Source organism: Chenopodium album, chromosome 9, assembly GCF_948465745.1.
Source record: "Chenopodium album chromosome 9, dcCheAlbu1.1, whole genome shotgun sequence".
NCBI lineage: Eukaryota > Viridiplantae > Streptophyta > Magnoliopsida > Caryophyllales > Amaranthaceae > Chenopodium > Chenopodium album.
The window spans coordinates 23,525,040-23,548,455 of NC_137842.1; positions in this window are offsets into that span (position 1 = coordinate 23,525,040).

The window sequence follows — 23,416 nt, forward strand, 5'->3', positions numbered from 1 at the left end:
GAAGATTTACTCATGACTGAAGATGATAGTTGGACACTCTATTTCGATGGAGCTTCAGTTCAAACAAAAAAGGATGTTGTGTAGGAGTCTTGCTTGTATCACCCAATGAAGAGCACATCCCAATTTCCATGAAGCTCGACTTTGATGTCACCAACAATGCCGCAGAATATGAAGCATACATTTTGGGGTTAGAAACAGCTGTCGCCTTGGGAATTAAGAAACTCATAATCTATGGTGATTCTTCACTAATCATTAACCAAATCTCCAAGAGATGGAAAGTGAGAAGTGAAAGTCTCACTACGTATCAAGCTCATTTAGAAACTCTCACGGAGCAACTAGATGAAGTGGAATATACGTATTTGCCAAGAGAAGAAAACCAATTCGCCGACGCACTAGCTAAATTAGCATCAATGGTGCGAATTACAACTGATACAATCAGAATGCCACTGACCATAGAAAGAAGATATGAGCCGGCTTAAGTTCACGCACTCGACGATGAACAAGAACCACAATAAGAAGATAAAGAGCCATGGTATACAGATATCCTTAATTATGTGACAAGAGGAGAATACCCTCCTAATACTGATAAAAGGGCACGCCGTGCTTTGAGGCTCCTAGCCTCACAGTATGTGCTCATCAGGGGAGAACTCCACAAGAGAATTGCAACGGGAAGAAATCTCTTATGCATAGCCAAGAAAGAAAAACATAAAACCATGGAAAAACTTCATGCCGGTATATGTGGAACACACATGAATGCAAAGATGTTAGTCCAAAAGATTCAACGACAAGGTTACTATTGGACTACTATGGAAAAAGATTGTCACGAATACGTCAAGAAAAGTATGAAGTGTCAAGTCTACGCAAATTTACAGCATGTTCCACCTTCGCTTCTCTACACATATACTTCTCCATGGCCTTTCTCCACTTGGGGCATCGACATCATTATAAAAATAACACCACAAGGACAAGGGGGGCATGAATTCATTATCGTAGCAATCGATTATTTCACCAAATGGGTCGAAGCTGCCTCATATGCTAAGCTTACGGCGAAACATGTAGCTCAATTCATTGAGAAAAATATCATATGCCGCTATGGGGTACAACATGAGATGATTAGTGATAATGGAACACATTTCCAAGCTGAATGCGCGGAATTATTACAGAAATATCATATCAAGCATCACAGATCGTCACCTTACAGACCACAAACAAATGGTGCAGTCGAATCGTCTAACAAAAATGTGAAATATATCATAAAAAAGATGACAGAAAATTACAAGGATTGGCCAAGTAAGCTACATTTCGCCCTTTGGGGTTATCGAACCTCTGTTCGTACATCAACGGGGGCTACCCCTTTCTCTTTGGTCTATGGAGTTGAAGTTGTACAACCAATCGAACTCGAAATCCCTACCCTTCAAATCGCATTGGAAAGCCAACTAGATGAAGTCGACTGGATTAGAGCAAGATACAACGAACTGGTCTTACTTGATGAAAAACGCTTGGCAGCTTTGCATCATGTCCAAATCTACTAACAGCGTATGGCGCGACATTTTAATAAAAAAGTCAAAACCAGGAACATCAAAGAGGGAGACCTAGTGCTTAAGGCACTTCGTAAAAATGTGTTAGATCCAAGATGCAAATTCAGACCGAATTGGTCAGGCCCGTACATTGTTAAAGCCATCTTGTCTGGCGGAGCGGCACAATTGGTAGACATGGACGGTAACGGTTTCCACAATTTAACCAACTTGGATCAACTCAAGAAATTCTATGCCTAGTCGCATGGGTTCATGACCCAATAGAGCTACGTTTGGCCTGATTCCTTTTTAGGATACGTAGGCAACCCCTCAAGGTGGCCCGGCCACTTTAAAAAATAAAAATCCTCCCTCGGTTGATCAAATATGCGCGTCAGTTCAGCATTGCATCACAACAAAAAAAAGGGGTTTTTGCCGCGACACGGGACATTCCACCGTGTCACGGTACAGTTCACCGTGGCGCGGTGGACCTGAGTAAAAAAAAATTAAAATAAAATAAAATAAAATATTGCAGTGACGTGGGAATTTGTAACGTGTCACGGGATTTTTCACCGTGACACGGTGGAATTTCAGGTTTTCCGATTTTTTTTAGTGACGCATTCGTTGCGAATTCATTGTTTGTTCGAGTTTTTTTATTTTCGTTCTTCCATTACATCCGACTCCTTGACTCGGATAAATAAAAAATAAATAAAAGTCATTGTAATTTTTTATTTTTAAGGCTGAAATAAATATGCTATTATTATAGAAATAAATGCGATTACAATTATTGGCATCATATGCCTTATTTTAAATAAAAATTATAAATCATAAAAAGCAAAGCACTATTGATCTAATCTCTTTTCACTTTAAGAACATCCTTCTCTTGGTCAATTAGGTCGGCCTTCACCATTAATGTGTCTTTCGTAGCCCGAACCGTCACACCCCTAGTCGAACTTTCACCCCTTTCACCTTTCTTGAAATTTTTCGGTTGTTTCTCCCTATAGACCATCTTTTCTTTACCCTTCCCTTTCACATAATTCTTCTTTCTCGGCATTATAGGAGTCTTAAACTCGATCCCTTGTGTTCTCGGACCTAGACAATCTTTAGGAGGGGCTTTCTTATTTCCAAGACGACTCTTCATGTCAGACTTGCGTGATCCGAATCGTTCCCTCCTACTTCTAGGGTTCAACCATGCCTTGTATGCACTAGATAAAGGAGGAGGAGCTTGGTCACTTGCAGAAACGGCCCACAAAGGTCTTTCAATCCAATAAGCCTCGTTCTTGTGAACGTTACTTTCATGCAACGATACTTCACGAGGACTATCATTATAGCGTGGAACTACTTGTTCAAGTCCATACTGCCGCATCAGTCGAGAAGGACAATAAAAGGTCAGTTTTGAGATACTAGGAACGCGGCAATATGGAGTATCATTCGTGCCAACCATCCTAGTAAGCCTCCACCAAGGCACCACCCAACGAATGGAAAATTCCCTCTTTGCAAAGAAATTTTTCCAATCTTCATACGACATGTTCGCAGAGTAATTCTTTTTCCTGCGGACTAGGTCGTTAGGGCCATATTTTTCAACATCGTCGGGGGCTTCAAATAATTCAAAACTCTCCATCAACCAAATGTGCAAAAAGAAAAAATCAGTCGTAAAAAAATAATAAAAAAATAAAAAAATAAAAAAAAATTGCAGATTCCTGTGACACGGCAGATTTCACCGTGTCACGGCAGACACCCACCGTGACACGGTGCCTGTTTTGTGTCACGGGGGCTACTCGGAGCGTATTTTTACCTGCAGCAGTACCAGAGAGGCCTTCCTGATGGCTTTCCGGTCAGCTTTTGCTTCGTCAAGGCCACGAAATGTTTCTCCAAGGCACGTCGGCATAGGAGATCTTCCAGATTCGACATGTTCAAGCACAGACGCTAGACAAGCATGTCCTACCCTACCATTTGCAAATAAAAGCTTGCTAAACATGCAAAAAATATATGCCCTTCTACGATATACATGATAAGACTCAGAGATAGGGCGATTAAAATATAAATTTGCAAGTTTTTCTAAGCCTACCTCATTACCACACACAATTCTATTTAAATCTGGATCTGTTAGATTCTGATGGCGTTAAAAATCTTGGTAATAATATTCACGTAGGGTAGGCATGGCAATAAGATTTCTAGCAGGAAATCCAAATATTGCACCGAATTCCTCCGGCAGGGGACAGATTTCATCATAATCAAATTTAAAACTGTGTGTTTCTGGACTCCAATAATCTAATGCTGCCCTAAGAGAATCATGTTCAATAGCTACATGTCGCAGGGCTAGTAAACCCCTGACATGAAATAATTCTACCTCTCTTTTTTAAGCATTGGTCAAAGAATAAGACCAGTCACACAATGGATTATCAAAATTCTAAGACATGATTATTGAAATATGAACTTCTAAATTATTTTGTGTTTCGTAATTATGCATATCATGAATATACTGGTCTTATTTTATAGCAAAAGCGCTCGAAACCGCCCAGAAATTATCTTTTCATACGCGTAAAACACACCGCTGAGGAATAAGCGTACCGTGACATGGGAAGTCCCACCGTGTCACGGGAACCTTTGCCGCGACACGGCAATTTTTACTTAATTTTTACTTAGAAATAAAGAGAATAAAGGCTTTACTTCTTTCTTTCATAAGTGGAGGGAAACTTCCGCTAAGATGATTGAGGTGCCCACCGAAAAAGAATCTTTAAGGATATTTATCAAAAATCTCCAAGAGAAGTATTCGAAGCATTTAAAATATCAACATAATTTGAATACTTTCACGTTCGTCAGTGACATCGGTATCAAAATTGATGAAGACCTCGAAAAGCAAAAAGCTACTAACAATAGTAACAATAGTGGCTTAAAAGGAATGAAGAACGGCAATCTGTCTTCTTCCAAAAACACCCACTCTAGTAACAATGTTAGTACCTTGGATCTCAATGAAGTCTTAGCCATGGATAATCAAGAATCTAAAAAGAAACCCAAAAGAGAGTTCACACCCATTGGAATGACTTATGATATTGCTTTTGATCGTCTCTATGATCGAGGAATAATCAAACCTATATTCCCTACTGAAGATCCAATGCCAGAAAATCGATCTTCGAGATGGAATCCTAACTCTTATTGCAAGTGCCATCAAGGAAACGGTCATACCACTGATGAATGCTACATACAGGTTTCAAAATCTCTTTCAAGATCTCATAGAAGCAAACAAGATTCCGTTGCCTCTAGCTAGCAAGAAGACCGGGTGATGATAAGCACAAGACAAGAGGCGAGCTTCAACGACAAGATTTCATGACCCCTTTTTCTATTTCTTTTTCATTATTCCTTTCCCCAATAAGTCTAGCATAGGCACTCTACATTTTCCTTAACTTTTTACTTTGTAGTTTATTCTTTTCCCTTTTAATAAAATCAGGATTCATTTCCTTGCATATGATCATTGGATTGCCAAAAAAAAAAATATCCATTCCGATTTAAGCACAAGGTATACCCATGATTAGAGGCACCTCTTGTAGCCATGTTATACCTTTCACCCTTCAAATATACAATGTTTTCTTGATAAACCACTTTAAGCCTCGTCTAACGATAGACATTTCTTTCCTCGAACCACATTTACCTAACCTTGGGATAGGATGATGTGCAAATTATGCAATTTTCAAAGAATAAAAACTTGAGTGATTTTTCAGAAAAAAAAAAAAGCAAAAAAATAAATAAATAAAAGCGTACAAAAGGGCAAGTGTTCAAATGTCTTTGACATGAACATGTCTTTGATATGAACACATCTCTGATTGCGTCTCTTATTGAGTGCTTGGTACCGTGCCTGAGAAACATGAATGTCAGGTGAGTGATAGACCGCATGATCGGGATTGCCCACACTTATAGAGAAGATTCAAAAATGAAAAAATGAAAAAGCAAAAGAGAGCAAAATGTAAAAAAAAGAAAGTTTAATAGTGAGAAAACCTCTAGCATAAAAATATAAAGATTTCCAAAGCAAGGTTGCACACCTTGGGGGCTTATCTAGGGTCGTGAGCCTTTATCCCCTTCTTCTTTTAACCTTTAGCCTAACCACGTTACAACCCTCTAAAAGACCTTTTTGAGATATACATACACTTGTGCGAGGTTCGGCTATAGCTACGTTCGGCCTGATTCCTAACGGATACATAGGCAACCTCACATTAGAGTTGGTCGTAATAAACATGCATTCATATTCACACTCACACCATGATCATATCAAAGGATATCCAATGCTCATCCCTATTCATTTATAACTAGAATTGGGGGCTTGATCCTTACATTATTAGCCTACCCATCCTAACAGTCACAACCATTTGACTCTTCTCAATATATATTTCCACACACTTGGCCCTTACGGCCTAACTTTAGTGTTACTATCACACACATCACAAATACATGACCAAATATACTTTCCTTAGGAACCCTTTTTCATGAAATCTTAACACAACGCTGAAGCATGCCTTGTCATATCAACATCAATCATCATTGCATCCCGAAGTATGAAGTACTTAGCCTCCGCACCTAAGTCACCTAAATACTTTCATTATCAAGTCAACTAGGATAGTATAAAATGTTATAATCCTTGTACTATGAAAGATAACTGATTTGGCTCATTCAACATGCAGCTTCAAAAACTTCGCTTCGCTTCTTTCTTTTTTCGCGCCTTTATTTTTTAAGAGAAAGTCGGTACCCTCCACAAAAATGACGAATTTTGTTTTCCTTTTTTACATTTTCGAGTCGCACGATCACATTACAATGCATAGACGAGTTATGTACACATTGAGTCATATCATGTTATCACATCGAGTTAAGTCTATGCACACATAAGTCACATGAAGTGTGTCGTCATACCTTGAGTCATGTCAAGTCAATGAGTCAAGCAACACTAATTCTTAGGTCAACCCTAAAAAAAGATAAGCAAAGTCCTATAGTCCAAAATATAAATGTAGGTACATTCCAGTGAGCCAGAACATTCCCGAATTTTTTCTAAAAGCCGCAAATGAAAACCTGACTCTAGTGTCAGACGACAAGGTTGTCTCCTGGTGACAAAATCTGTCGCCAAGCGATAGAGCTAGGATGCGGCGATAGCGGTTTCCAGCGTACACCGGAGCATCGACCAGATGCGTCGCCCCCATATTAAATTATGCGGACCTCATACAGTAATTTCAGGTTCCTTAGTATGCTATATAACCACTATAAGCAAATTGATGTGATTAGTAGTTGGCTCGTTTACAATCTTAGTAAGTGATTGTCTTGACAAAAAATCGTCACACTTAGCTTAAGCATTGGCTCATTACAAGAACCAAGGCATTGGTTTAAAAGCATGCACTTATACGACAATTTTTCCATGATTGGATTGTCATCCCCAACTAACAATATTTCCAAAATGTGGAAGGTCGCGCATCTTCTTCAACGACAATTTTTCCAAGATTGGATTGTCATCTCTGGTAAAGTTTCCAAGCATGGATTATCGTGTTCCTTCTCTGTTTGGCAATTTTTTCCAAGTTTGGATTGTCATCTCTAGCAAGTTTCCAAAAGTTGGATTTTCATACACCCGGTTCCCTATGGCAAAATTTCCCAAAAGATTGTCGTTGGTCTCTATTACTTTTAAAATTTCGGAAAAGGTTCCCCAACGTGAATTGTCATTCATTTCAGTAAGTGGCATATTTTCCCGAAGTGGATTGTCAATCGACTCTTTTTTGCAAATGTTCCAAGGCGCGAATTGTCAATAGTAGCAATATTTTCCTAAAAGGATTGTCGCATAGCGTAGGAAAATTTCCAAGGTGAATTTCTTTCAAGAGTTACATTCCAAGATGTGGATTGTCGATCGTAGAAAAGTTCTTATAAAAGATTGTTACGAAGCATTGGAAACTTTTCCCAAAATTAGATTTTGGAAAAGTTTCCGAGATATGGATTGTCGCTTCATCGTGGCAATATTTCCAAGGATAGATTGTTACGTGGCATTGACCACTTTACCTAAATAAGATTGTCATACATTTTTCAAGAGTTGTGTTGGCAACTATTCCAAAAGAAAAGAGGATTGTCCTCAATTAAAGCATTATCAACAGAATTCAAAAGTTAAGTATCAATAAGCAGTGGTCTTCAGTAATTTTCTTCGGAATATTATCGCAACAATAATTGAGGATCATTACAAGCAAAATGGTCTTCGATGGCGTTTCGTAGCTGGTGGAGAGTTGTCTTAAACAACTAAAGACGGCTACAAGCAGAGTTATCTTCGACCGTGTTCCCTAGCCTACGAAGGATGTCACGAACGGCAGAGGATGACTTTAAGCAGAGTTATCTTCGATGGTGTTTCCTAGCTTGTGAAAGACTATCACAGCGAAAATTGTAGGCAGCTACAAGCATAGCGGTCTTCAGCAAATTCAACAAAAATCGGTTACCCCTAGAGACGTGTGCTCGACGGTGCAAGATACGCATTTCTAAACTCTTTTATCTGTAAAACTAACGCTAGTTTGCTTGTATCGGCGTTATAAGAATGATTAAGGATTGCATAACGTCTTGAATCATTCTTAGTCCCTATCGCTACTTTGACTTTTGTTTTCGAAACCTAAGTTTCTACAAACTCAGTCAAAGTGGGGGCTTCTGTAGACAACTATTTGTGTACTCCCCAAAACCAAACCCATTGATGAATACCTTTCGCGTAGAATCGTAATTGAATGAAGTGAAAGTGTGAAAATTCTAGTGTTACGGTTAGTTTTTATAAATAATATTTCTTTCTGTTTTCGAAAACCTGCTCTCTTTTATGAAAATAGCTAGTCTAGTTCAGTTTTCTCCATGACAAGGGTTTAATAATAGTGTATTCGGATGGGGATCGAAAAGAGCTTTCCTACGATAAATTATATGCCCAATTACAATGAATGATGGGGAAGTTATGGCCAAAATACTAAACTGGGCCTAGTTTTGTTCTTATATGCGGCCCAAAGATTTTGAGCAGGGCCTATTATCAATTATTATTCATAAATCTAGTAGGATTGATTATATTCTTTTAGAATCACCTAGAAGGTTCTTTTTTTTACCCTAGTAGGATTATGATTGATAATTATGTATATGAGTTTTACTTGGAATAAAATAAGTGATATAAATGAAAATACGATTTTAGTATTTATACCGATTTTACGACTCAATTTTATAGAGAAGTGGATTATGTTTGGAAAATGTGTTAAATCCCACTTGCATCGCCTGTCGACAGGATCGTCGCCTGGCGTTGCAGTGCACCACCTGGCGACAAGCCTTGTCACCTACGACAACATGCTGTTTTATTCCGTTTGAAACTCTAACTCTTTTCTATCAATTTTGGACTATTTTCTTATAAATAGGGTCCTTGGACCTCTGTTTTCAATAACCAATTCTCAACCAAAATTCTCTAATTCTTCTCTCTCTCTAAGCTAAAGCTTATTCTCTCTCCCTCTTTCAAGCTTAACCTTTTTCAAACACAATTCTGCACACATTAGCACTAGAAACATCTAGCAAAGTTCAAAATTTCATTCGCCCTAGACGTGAAAGGTTTGATATTTATGAGGGTTTGGTCCAAAATCCCTATTTCAATTATTTAATTTACTTCTTTGATTTATTATTATTTTAATGAAGTTTACCAACGTGTGTATTTTGTTATAAGAAAGAGATAGGAGGCATCGAAGTAAGTGCTTTGATTGTTATTTTTTTTATATTGAAATCATGTTGATATTGTTTTATTGATTCCTAGTATCATGTTAGGATGTTTTATTTCTTCCTAGTATCATGTTTAGGGTAATAATTAAATTTCTAATATCAAGTATGATTAAAAGAATGCTTCCTATGTCTTCCTAATATCTTGTTAGTATCATGTTAGGGCTAAAGCTTTAATATTTGATGTTTAGTGACATGCTAGGATTTGTTACTAATCCTGTTAGTATTTTTCCTAGGATCTTGCTATTATTATGCTTTAGTGTTGATATGATTATGGTTATGATTAATATGATTTTTATTATTATGCTTATTATTATGTTGCTTGATTGTAATTATTGTTGTTGTTTGATCACACCTTTTATGCATGCTTAAAGAAAATTTGTACTTGACATCACGCTTAATAAGATAATTAATAATCTTGTTTAGGCTAATATTATTTTAATTCAAGTGATCGCCAATAATAGTTTTATTTGTCCGTTAATATTTAACCAATATAGATGAAACAGGTTTAGGGTTAACCTAATTATTGCATGTTAGTTAGAAAGCGCACATGAATACGAGTAGAATAAAGTAGAGGCCTATTTTATAGGGAGAGTTCTTTCTCTTTTAAATTGGATTCGTACCCTCATCCCTAAACACCTGTCATTGTTCCAAACCTATTAGAGTTGACGATCGCCTAGTTCGTTATGGGGTGTAACCTTCACCCTATGCACGGTTTACAAGTTCCTAAAACTTGTTGGCAACTCTTTTGCTCTAGCTTCCTTCCCTTTGGACGCCACGATACTTAAGTGTATTATCATAGTGGGGTTCAAGTTTTGGCTAATTCTTGAAATATTCCCTACAGTTTTTGGCGACTCAACTGGGGAGGATTTCTATTTTAATTCCTTAAATTTGTAATTTTGATTGACATTATTAGCATAAGCATAAAAAAAGTTCTCATTGGAAAGACCATCCGTAATGAGTGAAAAACATAGAATTTTTAGACGTAGAAAATTTTGAAATATCTTTCACAACTAGAATCGAAATAATACTGCGATAACTGGAAAATTTTAAGAACACAGAAAGTTGTTGAGGCATGTAGGAACTAGCGTCGAGAAAACAGAGTTTGTCGCCTGTGAAATAGCCTCGTCGCTTGGCGACAACATTTTCATCTTGCGACAAAGTTATTTTCTTGCAACAGACTCTGTTCTCTCGCGCTGTGTTCTTCCAATACCGAGCAAGAACTCTGCCTTCTGGTTTTGACTGGTTCTAGAATTGCTGGCTCGATTCTACTTCTTGATTGAGTTTTTCTCTTTATTATGAAACCCATACATGTTCTACATATGGCCATAACCCTCTGGGGGTTCATGCTCCATCTACCAAATCGAATGCTCCTGGCAACGTCGGGTACATCCAAGTTTTTGAATCCCCCAAACCGTAAAAGCAAGTTTAACTTGAAGGGTCCCATCCATAAGCGACAACCCTTCTAAAGGTAAGGTTTTAGCGCGATGCATCCGGACTCATTACCATGGACCCTCTTTGACTAACCTATATCCTTGAACTTTAGAGAACTAGAGCCATGGTTAGGTTGCAAAATCATTGCATCATATTGTGACTACTTGACTACTTGTGCATTCTTTGCTTGTGAATAACCTATGTATGTTTACACTAACCGTTTGTTTGACCTGTGATTAAATATGAATAAACTAATTAATGACTAAAGGAATTTGCTTAATTCATTAATTAATTTATATGAGTAATTAAAGTCAAATAAATCAATCAAACTGAATTAATACGACTATAGCCATGTCCCTTTAAATTAAAAATACTGGAAACAGTCCCAGATTAATGTTCCAGCAATGGCGCAAAGGTTTAGGATGTGGCGCCAAACACTACTGGGCAACGCCTGGCGACGACCTAGTCGTCTGGCACTGCACTTCAGTGTACAGCGACAGTTTGGTTGCTTTGGCGACAGTCCTATTTATTACTAGAGTTATCACGACGAGTCTAATTAAACATTTTATTAATCACTTTGATCAGTTTGTTAATGGCAGTAGCCATATTTAGTCCTTAATTGAGTCTAAGCACTGAGTTTCATGGTCATGACACAAGTCTTAACATTTCACCTACACTCACTAGTCTTAGTTTACACTTTGTCACCATGACCATGTCTTAGGTTCATGCATGGGTCGTTTTCCGTCATTCTAGTGGGGGTCCAATCTATTCCCATTCTCTTCCACATTCTCTTCCATGTTGAATAGAGCTTGAGTCAAAAAAAATAATAAAAAGCTTATCCTTAATTTCCCTTTCAACAGTACATGGTAAAGGAGAGAAGGGCGATTAATCAAGGACAACACCTTCGTTCAAGTTCAACTTTTTGATAAACAAGTTGGTCGAAAAAGAAAAGCTAAGAAGATAATGGCAAGTCAAGAAGAAGTCAATGAGCTTAAGAAGCAAATTGCTAATATGACTGAGGTGTTGAAAACTTTAATCCTTCAAATCAATGACCCTTTGAAACAACAGCAAAAGGAGCTCATGCAGGAAAGCTTGAGCAAAATATCCAATGAGTATAGGTTCTAGGGCATTAGCTCACAAGGGGTCTCCGTGGACAAGGAGCTTCTTATGATCTCAACGAAGTCTTAGCCATGGATAATCAAGGATCTAAAAAGAAACCCAATGAGAGTTCACACCCATTAGAATGACTTATGATGTTGCTTTTGATCGTCTCTGTGATCCAAGACGCGGATTGCCGCATAGCGCTGGCAAATTTCCAAGGTGAATTTCTTTCAAGAGTTACATTCCAAGATGCCAAGATGTGGATTTTCGATGGTGTTTCCTAGCTTGCAAAAGACTATCACAGCCAAAATTGGAGGCAGCTAAAAGAATAGCGGTCTTCAACAAATGCAATAAAAATCGGTTACCCCCAGAGACGTGTGCTCGACGGTGCAAGATACCCATTTCTCAACTCCTTTATCTGTTTAACTAACGCTAATTTGCATGTATCGGCATTATAAGAATAATTAAGGATTGCATAACGTCCTGAATCATTCTCCGTCCCTATCGCTACATTGACTTTTTTTTTTAGACCTAAGTTTCTCCAAACTCAGTCAATGTAGGGGCTTCTGTAGACACTTATATGTGTCTTCCCCAAAACCAAACCAAGTGATGAATACCTTTCATGTTGAATCATAATTAAATGAAGTGAAAGTGTGAAAATTCTAGTGTTGCGGTTAGTTTTTATAAAAAAATATTTCTTTGTGTTTTAGGAAACCTGCACTATTTTATGAAAATAGACATTCTAGTTTAGTTTGGTCCGTGACAAGGGTCCAATAATAGTGTAGGTGGATATGGATCGAAAAGACCTTTCCAACGATATAATATAAGCCCAATTACGATGAATAATGAGGAAGTTATGGCTAAAATACTAAACAGGGCCCTGTTTGGTTCTTATATGCACCCCAAAGACCTTGAGCAGGGCCTATTATCAATTATTATTCCTAAATCTAGTAGGATTGATTATTGTCTTCTAGAATCACCTAGAAGGTTCCTTTTTTATCCTATTAGGATTAGGATTGATAATTATGTATATGAGTTTTGAATTGGAATAAAATAAGTGATATAAATGAAAATACGATTTTAGCATTTGTACCAATTTTACGACTCAATTTTATAGAGAAGTGGATTATGTTTGGAAAATGTGTTAAATCCCACTTGCATCGCCTGTCGACAGGATCATCGCCTGGCGTTGCAGTGCAGCACCTGGCGACAAGCCTTGTCACCTACGACAACATGCTGTTTTATTCCGTTTGAAACTCTAACTCTTTTCTATCAATTTCGGACTATTTTCTTTTAAATAGGGTCCTTAGACCTCGTTTTCAATAACCTATTCTCAACCAGAATTCTCTAATTCTTCTCTCTCTCTAAGCTAAAGCTTATTCTCTCTCCCTTTTTCTAGCTTAACCTTTTACAAACACAATTCCGCACTCATTTGCAATAGAAACACCTACTCAAGTTCAAAGTTTCCTTTCGCCCAAGACGTGAAAGGTTTTATATTCATGAGGGTTTGGTCCAGAATCCCTATTTCAATTATTTAATTTACTTCTTTGATTTATTATTATTTTATTGAAGTTTACTAACGTGTGTATTTTGTTATTACAAAGAGATAAGAGGCATCGAAGTAAGTGCTTTGAGTGTTATTTTTTTAATATTGAAATCATGCTAAGATTGTTTTATTGATTCCTAGTATCATGTTAGGATGTTTTATTGCTTCCTAGTATCATGTTTAGGGTAATAATTAAATTCTAATATAAAGTATGATTAAAAGTGTTGTGGGTAAAAATACCCCGTATACGTGGACCAATCCCATAATGACACGTGGACCAGTTATAGGGTGACACGTGTTACCACGGGAAGATACCACCTAATTCAGAGCCCTTAAGGCCGCAGGCCAGTCTCGTCGCGACACGTGGCCGAGTCAGAGGGTGACATGTGTCGCCATAAGAAGATGCCATGTGTTAAGGGCATTTGTTCCCTTGATAATCAACATGCCAGAAAACCCTAACAACTTCAGGGCCCAAATCCCGAGAGATATCAATGAAAGCCGCAAAACGGCGCCCCCAGAGTAGCACGTTGCATTCATTGATTGCACAGCCAATCACGTCACGCAAATCTAGGGTATAAATCCTAGAGAGGGGCACGAGTCCCACCCCTATAAATACCCCAATCATTTATGATGGGGGGGAAATTCAGACAATTAAAAACAACAGAGCACTAAATAGCTCCAACTTCTCTCTACTTTCTCTCTCTAGCCTTTTCCGTTCTGATCACTGACTTGATCGTCAGAGGCGAATATTCCGTTGATCAGAATATTCATTGTTTTGCAGGTTGGACCGACTCATTGCCAGAAGAGCGTGACCAGTATCCCAGGAAATCCAAAAAATACCCGAAACATTTGGCGTCGTCTGTGGGGATACTCGTACGTTATGGCGATAGACGGTCAAACACCTAATCCAGGCGAGGATGGGCATGTAGAGGATTTAATCCCTACGATCCGTACTAGCGATCCTCTGATAGCCACATTTGAAGAAGCTGATGACCCTCCTGTTACCGCTGCCTCTCTTAAGGCCGCGCTTAACAAACTCAGAAAAGAAATTGAAAATGGAGCCTCTACCTCTAGGCAGCCGCCCAGGAGAGAGGAACAGAGGGCTCCAAAGAAGACACACAGCAAAGCAGTCCATGCAACGGACGCTGGAAACACTCCCTTTCGAAGGCCGAGTGGAAGGTCCCCGAGAGTACCGCGGACTAATTTCTCTGACTTGCTGGCGAAAACGCAGTCGGCTGGGGGGAAGGGTAGGCAGCCTCGAAGAGAGGAGCCTGAGCCGTCCAGACGATGGAAGGACGCAAGAGATTACCTTTGGCATAAGCAGCGGGAGCGCGCTGCCTACTCGGACACGGCCTCAACCCCAACTATGCCGGATGATTTTTCACATCATTCTCTTTCCCAGCATACCAACACGGCCATCTCTAGTGGAAGTCAGGCAGTCCGCACCCCAACTCCTATTCCATCCCAATCACTGCAATATCAACCTCCTCAAGGGTTCAATGGCTTGATGCAGCCATACCCCCAGGCATACAGACAATTTGGGCCATACGGGCAGGTGTACGGACAAGCTCCCTACCTGGCTTGACCGTCCGTGCAACCACAGCCCATCGATTGGGAGATGCGCCTACTTACTCTAGGAGATAAGCCGCCCCCGTTTTCGCAAGATATTTTAAATGCCCCTCAGCCACAAAAGGTGAAGAGTGTGCTTGTGGGAGCTTATGATGGCATGGGCAACCCAGAAGAGCACATCACCTCGTACAGGAACCTGATGTACTTGCATAGAGTAGATGATGCTACTTGGTGCAAATGTTTCCCGGCCACTCTGAAAGGTGTGGCACAGGATTGGTTCAACAGTTTGCCGGCCGGTTGTATCAATTGTTTCACTACTCTTAGTTTGCTGTTCGTGGGAAATTTTTCATACAACATACCGCCTCGAAAGACTAGCCTTAACTTGGCAACAATCGTCCAAGAAAAAAATGAGGGCTTACGCTCGTACGTCCAGCGATTTAACCACGAAAAAGCCCAAATTCATAATCTGCCGGACGAAATGGCTTACTTTGAATTTCTCCGGGGATTAAGGCACAATGGTTTTAAATTTGACTTGGTAAGGAAAAAGATTCGGACATACGCAGGTGTTCTGCGGGAAACCGAAGCTTATATTGAGGCGACGAACTTTTGTTCGCTCACAAAAGCAGAAGCGCCGGCCAAGGGGGCTGAGAAGAAACCTTCTCAGCAAGACTCGGCCGGCCAAAAGAAAGAAGGAAAAAAGAGAAAGGAAGTCTGGGTGGCTGATGCCTAGCCACAGAAGTCCAAGAAGGTCAAGGCGTACGAGCCTCAGTTTGAATTCAACAAGGATTGTTATTCTATCTTGATGGAAATCAAGGATAAGTTTGAGTTCGAGAAGCCACAACCGCTGAGAGGCCCGGCTCAGTATAGGAACAAGAACAAGTATTGTCATTACCACAAGGACGTGGGACATGACACAAATGATTGTATCAACTTGAAGAGACTGCTGGACAAGTTAGCCGAGAAGAGCATGCTGAATTCATATGTGATGAAGTCCAAATTCACTTACACACGGACAAACAACACGTCCGAGCAAAGACAGAAGAATGATAAGAACAAATATAAAGAAGATGATGGCAACAACACTGATTCAGGCTTTGTGGCCGTGATATCAGGAGGATTTGCCTCAGGCGGTCCCACTATGAAAGGGATCCATCAGGACGCCCGGAACATGGGAAAGGTGATGCAGACGGACTCAGTGAAGGCTGAACCCTTCCCCGAAGTAATCATCAGTGAGGCCGATCGGGGTGAGTTAAAAGCCTTGCACAATGATCCCATGGTATTCATTATGAAGGTCGGACCAATGATAGACACGGGTAGCGCGGCTGATATTATCAGCCTGGCCGCCTTGAAAAATCTAAGCTTCCCAGAGGATGCTGTCGAGGACGTCACTCACCCGTTGGTCAGATTTGGGGGGAATGTCATCCACCCGGTAGGCCGGATATACTTACCCGTCCGATTTGGGCAAAAAGGGAAGGAAGGGATATGGTTGTCCGCTTCTTGGTTGTGAAAGAACTGACTGGATATAATGTCATACTCGGCCGTCCTACACTGAATGCAGCAAAAGCAGTCATTGTGCCTCACCTATTGCTGCTAAAGTTTGAGAGGAAGGATGGGAAAATAGGTACAATCGAAGGAAGTTAGAAGATGGCAAAGGAATGTAATCAGTTGGCGGTTAAGCCCACAGCGCGCGGACCAAAGTCGTCCGAGCCAAGAGAAGAAGGAACCTCACTCCCAACACACCAGGTCGGCCAAAAGCGTAAGGCGGCCAAGATAGAGCAAGCATAGCAGCTAATGACTGTCGGTCGGCCAGAAGAGTTACGACCCCAGCCGGCCAGCAGTCACCAGGATATAGTGCTTGACCCGATCAACCAAGTCGGACGGTTAGTGTAGGCACTATAGCTGTGGGTGTGCTTGGGGATGAGTTAATTCAATTATTGAGAGAGTTAAAAGATGTATTTGCATTTGATGTTGCCGTCCATAAATTGGCTGTAAACCCGGCCGTTAAACCTGTCCGCCAGAAGAAAAGGAATCATGGAGAAGAGAGGAATCAGGCGGCCGCAGCAGAAGTCAAGAAGCTTCTGGACGCCGGTTTCATTCGGCAATGTTATTACCCAGAGTGGGTGGCCAATGTGGTCCTTGTGAAGAAGCCGAATGGAACTTGGAGAATGTGTGTGAATTACACCGATCTAAACAAGGCATGCCCTAAGGATAGCTTTCCCCTGCCCAAAATCGACCGCCTGGTTGATTCGACGGCCGGGCATGCCCTGATGAGTTTTATGGACGCATACTCCGGATTCCATAAAATTCCATTATGGGAAGAAGACCAGGAGAAAACAGCGTTCGTGACTGAGCAGGGGTTGTATTGTTACAAAGTTGTGCCATTCGGCCTTAAGAATGCCCCAGCTACCTTTCAACGACTTGTTAATACAGTCTTCAGAGATCAGCTCGGCCGGAATATGGAGGCATACATTGATGACATGATTGTCAAGTCAATAGAGCCGGCCGACCATCTGAAGGATCTACGAGAAACTTTCACCGAACTCAGGCGGCATAAGATGATGTTAAATCCAAAGAAATGTGTCTTTGGTGTCGAGTCCGGTAAATTTCTCGGATTTTTAATTGATCAACGTGGAATTGAGGCCAACCTTGAAAAAATCCAAGCGGTCATGGACATGAAGTCACCAAGGACAATTAAAGAAGTCCAAAGATTGACCGGCTGTTTGGCCGCACTTGGTAGATTTCTGTCAAGATCAGGGGATAAGTGCCGCTATTTCTTTCAAACCATAAAAAAGAAAGCCATGTTTGAGTGGACAGAGGAGGCCGAGGAAGCATTCGTACAGTTAAAAGGCCATCTACATACATTGCCTCGGCTTGTCAGTCCACTTAAGAGCGAGAAGCTATTTATCTATCTTGCCATTTCAGAACACTCCTTAAGTGCAGTCCTACTTGCTGAACGGGACGGCCGCCAGATCCCTGTCTACTTTATTAGCCACGTACTTCATAACGCCGAGCTAAGGTATCCCCCTATTGAAAAATTTGGCTTGGCATTATACATGGCATCAAAAAAGCCGCGGCCATACTTCTTGGCACATTCAATTGTGGTCTACACAGACCAACCTCTGAAGAAGCCATTTACAACTTTAGAGGCAAGCGACCGTATGCTTAAATGGGCCTTGGAAATGAGAGGTTTCGACATTGTATTTGAGCCAAGGAAAGCAATTAAGGGGCAAGCCTTTGCTGATTTTTTAGCAGAAATGACTCGCCCGGATCTTCAGACGGCAGGAGACCAGATCTGGAAAGTGTTCGTGGATGGTAGTGCGACAACTACTGGCTGTGGAGCAGGTGTTATATGTCAGTCTCCTGCGGGAGATAAGTTTGAGTATGCTCTAAGATTCCAGTTTCAAGCCTCTAATAATGAGGCCGAGTACGAAGCCCTCTTGGCCGGCCTTAGAATGTGTAAGGCGGCAGGAGCGACAAAAATTGATGTATGCTCGGACTCCCTACTTGTAGTCGGCCAGGTGAATGGAGACTTCGAGGCGAGGGAGCCGGCCATGATAAAGTACTTGAAGATTGTAAAAGAGGAGGCTAATAGTCTAGATCATTTTACTCTACAGCAGGTCCCTCGTTCGTCCAATCATCAGGCGGACGCCCTCTCTAAGTTAGCATCCTCAGCATCATGTGATACTCCCAGGTCAGTGTTTTGGGAAGTGAAATAGAAGAGGAGTATTGACACTGAGCCAGTACACGCCATTGATAGAAGCTCCACTTGGATGGATGGGATCATATCTTACCTAAAGGATGGATTACTCCCGGCCGACCCTAAAGAGAGCTGGTTGATGAAAAAGAGAGCGGCCTGGTTTGAAATTAAGCAAGGAGAGTTGTTCAAAAAGGCATTTGTAAAGCCGTACCTGGAATGCATCACTCCTGAGAGAGGGCATGATGTATTGGATGATTTTCACCAGGGGCAGTGTGGATCTCACATTGGAGGACGAGCTTTGGCTGAAAAGGCTGCCCGCCTGGGCTACTACTGGCCGAGCTTAAGGTCGGACGCAATGGAAATGGTAAAGAAGTGTGACAAGTGCCAGAGGTTTGCAACATTAATTCACCGACCCGCCAACAGTCTCTCGGCCATCAGTAGTCCGCTCCCCTTTGCCAAATGGGGGATGGACATTTTAGGACTGTACACACCAGCGTCCGGCCAGAGGCAGTATGTGTTTGTAGCAGTAGACTACTTCACAAAATGGGTAGAGGCCGAGGCTGTCCGGGGTATCAAATGGACGGATGTTTCTGCTTTGGCGTTCCACAGTCTATGGTGTTTGACAACGGACCCCAGTTCGAAACGCCTCAACTCAAAGAATGGTTGGAAGACCAAGGCATAGCTCACTGCTTTGCTTCAGTTGGCCATCCACAAGAAAATGGTCAAGTAGAGGCATACAACAAATTGATCTCCAATGGAATTAAGCGCAAGCTAGAAAGAGCAGGCGGCTTATGGGCTGATGAGTTAGTCAATGTGATGTGGTCCATACGAACCACGGCCAAGAGTTCCACAGGAGAAACTCCCTTCTTCTTAGTCTATGGTGCCGAGGCGGTCCTTCCAATTGAAATGGATGAGCCCACCCTTAGGGTGATGCTATATGATGAAGCGGCCAATTGGGAAGCCATGAAGACCGCCCTAGATTTCCTTCCTGAAGCCAGGGGCAACGCGGCACTTAGACACGAAATCTATCGTCTACGGATAACAAGAGCGTACAATCGCCGAGTGTCTAAGCGACCGATGAAGTTGGGAGATCTGGTCCTAAGAAAGATGGAGGTTATGGGACGAGCAAATGAGGATGGCAAGCTGACCCTAAATTGGGAAGGGCCGTATCGAGTCAGGGAAGAGGTCCGAGATGGGACTTACCGTCTAGAAGCCATGATCGGCCGACCCATCCCGCGTACATGGAACACTAACAATCTAAAGAAATATTATGTTTAAGTACCTAGCCAAAAGCTGTGTATACAGCTAGGTCTGTTGACCGAGCAATGTAAGCCGTACGACCACAACAATGTAATTTTGACAAATTAATGAAAAGTCAAACATTGTTATAATTATTTTTCCATTTAATTTATGCGTATTTGCACAGTCATAACTTATACAGATAGGCCGCGTGAAATTTGCAAGTAGGTTGCTTGCAACATAGCAACTCGGTCGCAGAACAAAAGTAAATTCAATAAAATAAGAATGGGAAAACTTGATCCCAAGTCATATGAATCCGTCCGCCCTTTATTAAGGCGGACGGAAAAGGTAAGGTACCTTGTGAAACCCATATAATGGGGCAAGGGTATACCTAGGCATTTCAGCCCAGCCAAACATTAAAATTTTAAGTTAAGATCATACTTGGAATTTTCTGAGTGCGTCCGAGCGATAGTTTCAACGGACAAACTCATATAAAGCCAGTTGAACGGCCAATTAATGTGTTGATTCGGCATACCACCTAGTCCAAGGGCAATCATTATTATGATTTGATTAACTTGGTAGTAGTCATACCGCCTAAGGTATAAATTCTACCAAGTCAATCAAACCACCCAAAATATGGACTAGGCGAACGCTGAATAAAAGGGCATACCCCACAATTGTACGAAGATACAAAAATACGCGTACATAAAATCGCTCAAATGTTAAAAAGTATGCGTACGAAAATGCAAAAAAAAATTAAGTGCAAAATTTGCGAAGTATGAAGCAAAACCTGAAAGCTGAATTAATAAAAGGACCGCTCAAAAGGCGGTAAAATATCTTACATAAAAACTGCTCGAAAAGGCGGTTGAAAAAGTCAAGAAAAATATACATAAATAGAGCTTAAAGACAGAAAAAGCTGAAAGTCAGGGGGCGGCCGGGGTTGAAGCTGAATCATGGACTAGGACGGGATCCTGAGAAGCAGCAGGAGAAGCGTCCTCAGCTGGCACCTCTTTGCTCTCTGCTTCACCATCATGGCCGGCCGCTACTTCATTTTCCTCGTCCTCTGAGGTTGTTGGTGTGGCGTCCAGCTCTGGAGAAGGCTGTCCAGCTCTGGAGAAGGCTGTCCAGCCTTCTTAGCTTCTTCCCTGAGGCAGACGAAGTTGAGGCGCTTAGTGAAGCGCTCTTGAAAATAGGCGGCCTCCCCATCGTCCACCATGAGCTCGAACGCCTCGAAGAATTGACTCTTCAGCCTATCCTCAGCGTTTTGTTCAATACGGACGACCTCGTCTGCGCTAGGGGCCCGAGGCGTCTTCATCTAGAGAGTCAAGTCCTCAACAGACTTCTTCAAGGTCTCCACCTCGGCCCTAAGTGCGTCCTTCTCGTCCAGGGATTCTTTCAAATGCTTCTGGGCCAAGGACACCTCACTTCTGAGCTTCTCTGAAGCCTCAAATCCCTCCTTCCAGCGTTGGCCGTCCAGGAGGGCCTGATCCCTCTCCTGCCTCATTGTGTCCCTGGCTAAGGCCTCTTGTTCGAGGGACTTACCCAGTTTCACTAGATCCTCCGCCTGCCGCGTTGCCTTGTCGGACAGCGCATTGATCTGGGTATCAAAATATCGGCGCTGGACGGCCAGTTCCCCAGTAACAGCATCTTGGGCCTTCTGGACGTTTTCCCAGGCGCGCTTCAGCTTGTCGTTTTCTTTTTCCTTCCATTCAAGGAAGGCGGTCAGCCGCAAGAAAAGCTGCGCACAAGAAAAACAGGGTAAATGTGTTAGCAAAGTAAGAGTGAAAAATTGACTAAGTGCATTTGAGGGGAAAAGTTACCTCAGCGCTGCAATTGATCATGGGGCCAAGGAAGCCCTCACGTATCCCCCGCAGCTTATCTCGCTGCTCAGCAGGGACGGCCCGGGCCATGGCTTCCCGCGTAGCTTTTTTGTCCGCCCCAGTAAGGGACTGGCCGGGTGTCTTCATGTGTACCTCCTCTGCAATATCTGTATGCAGACGCAAAGAATTTAATGTAAGTTTAGTAAACAAAAGAGAAGAAACGAAATAGAAAGTCCTAAGTTACTTGGACTGACCGTCAGAGAAGCTTTGAGGGGTAGGAAGGTTGAAAATGAAGGGCGGAGGCGGCGCAGGTTCGTCACCCTCTTCACTCGTCTCGCCAGGCTGGTCGCCGGCCGACGGAGTGACCTCCAGCCAATCAGCTTTCTTGACTCTTTGAACGGGCGGAGTCAATTCAGGCCCGGTCGGTTTTGCCGGGGTCGACTTACCCCTATCGTCCGATTTCTCGGACCCAACATGACCCGGCATGGCGGGCGGATCTATGGACTTGGAGGCCCCGCTATCGCTCAGTCGGGGTTGTTCTCCTTTGGACTGCTTAGAGGCAGTCCGCGACGTCGTCTTAGCCGCAGAAGTGGAAGTGGTCTTGGACGCGACCGTCTTCCTTTGTTTGGACGCCTTGCCGTCCTGGTCCGTCTTGGACGTAGGGGACGACTGCTTCCGTTTGGACCTGGGGGTTGGAGTGGCCAGCTGTAGAGACAAAAGTTAGTAAAAAGAGAACAAGATAATATAATTGATAGGCCGAGCCAAGTTAGGAAGAAGATCTCTTCCGTAATACATACACAGACGAGAGGAAGAAAGCTAGATGGGTTTACTTACTCCTTTAGTTTGCTCGTACAGCCTCTGGCGAGCCTTGTACCGAGCCAAGTCAATCTCGGACATGTTGACCTCCCCTTTCTGCTCCTGGTCAAGCATCTTGTACGCTTCAGCTGAAAGAGAAAAGGAAAAAGTGTTAGAAAATTCTTCAAGTTCAAATAATCTGCGTATTTGTAAGAATATGTGTCCATGCGTCCACCTTGGGGCAGGTTCTTGTACAGGCCATAGGCGGACATAAAAGTGGGATCCCGCAGCCAGCTGGATAAAGGGACCCAGTTACTTGGAACGCGCTCAGTTTTGCCGCCCCTTTTCACCCGCTTGACTTTGAAATATTCAAGCTGGTACTCCTGGCTGGGGTGGACGGGTGGCTTATCGGGCTTGAGGTCCCCGCGTCCAAGTTGAATAGGCTCAGCATTGAACCGATTCATCCGCAAGTTAAATTCAACGTCCTTGGTTTTGATGCGGTAGAATCGGTGCTTCCAGTCACGCCACTTAGAGACGCGGTCCACCACCATCATATAGTCTCTACTGGAGCTCAAGATGAACCAGCCGTCCGTATCCGCGTCCAGCTTAGTCAGTGAGTGCATCTCACAGAAAACTGCAAAGTCTGGCTTGAAGCCTTTGCAGATGCACGTCACCAAGTACCCAAAAATGTTCAACCAGCTGTTTGGCATCAGCTGGAAGAGGGCTATGTCATACTCGTCCAAGATTTTGCGGACGAAAGGATGGAGGGGGAAGCGCAGTCCGACGTCTAAGGCCGCCCTGTAGACGCTAAAGGATCTTTGGCGCGGCCTCGCTTCTTCCCAAGCGGCCACGGCACGGGACTTCCGTGGGGGCTGAATCTCGAATCCCTCCCCAAGGTGGAGGAATGCCTTGTAATCCTCAAATTTGTAGTTTAGGTAGCCCAAGGCTGTGCTACCCACCGTGCAGGCGT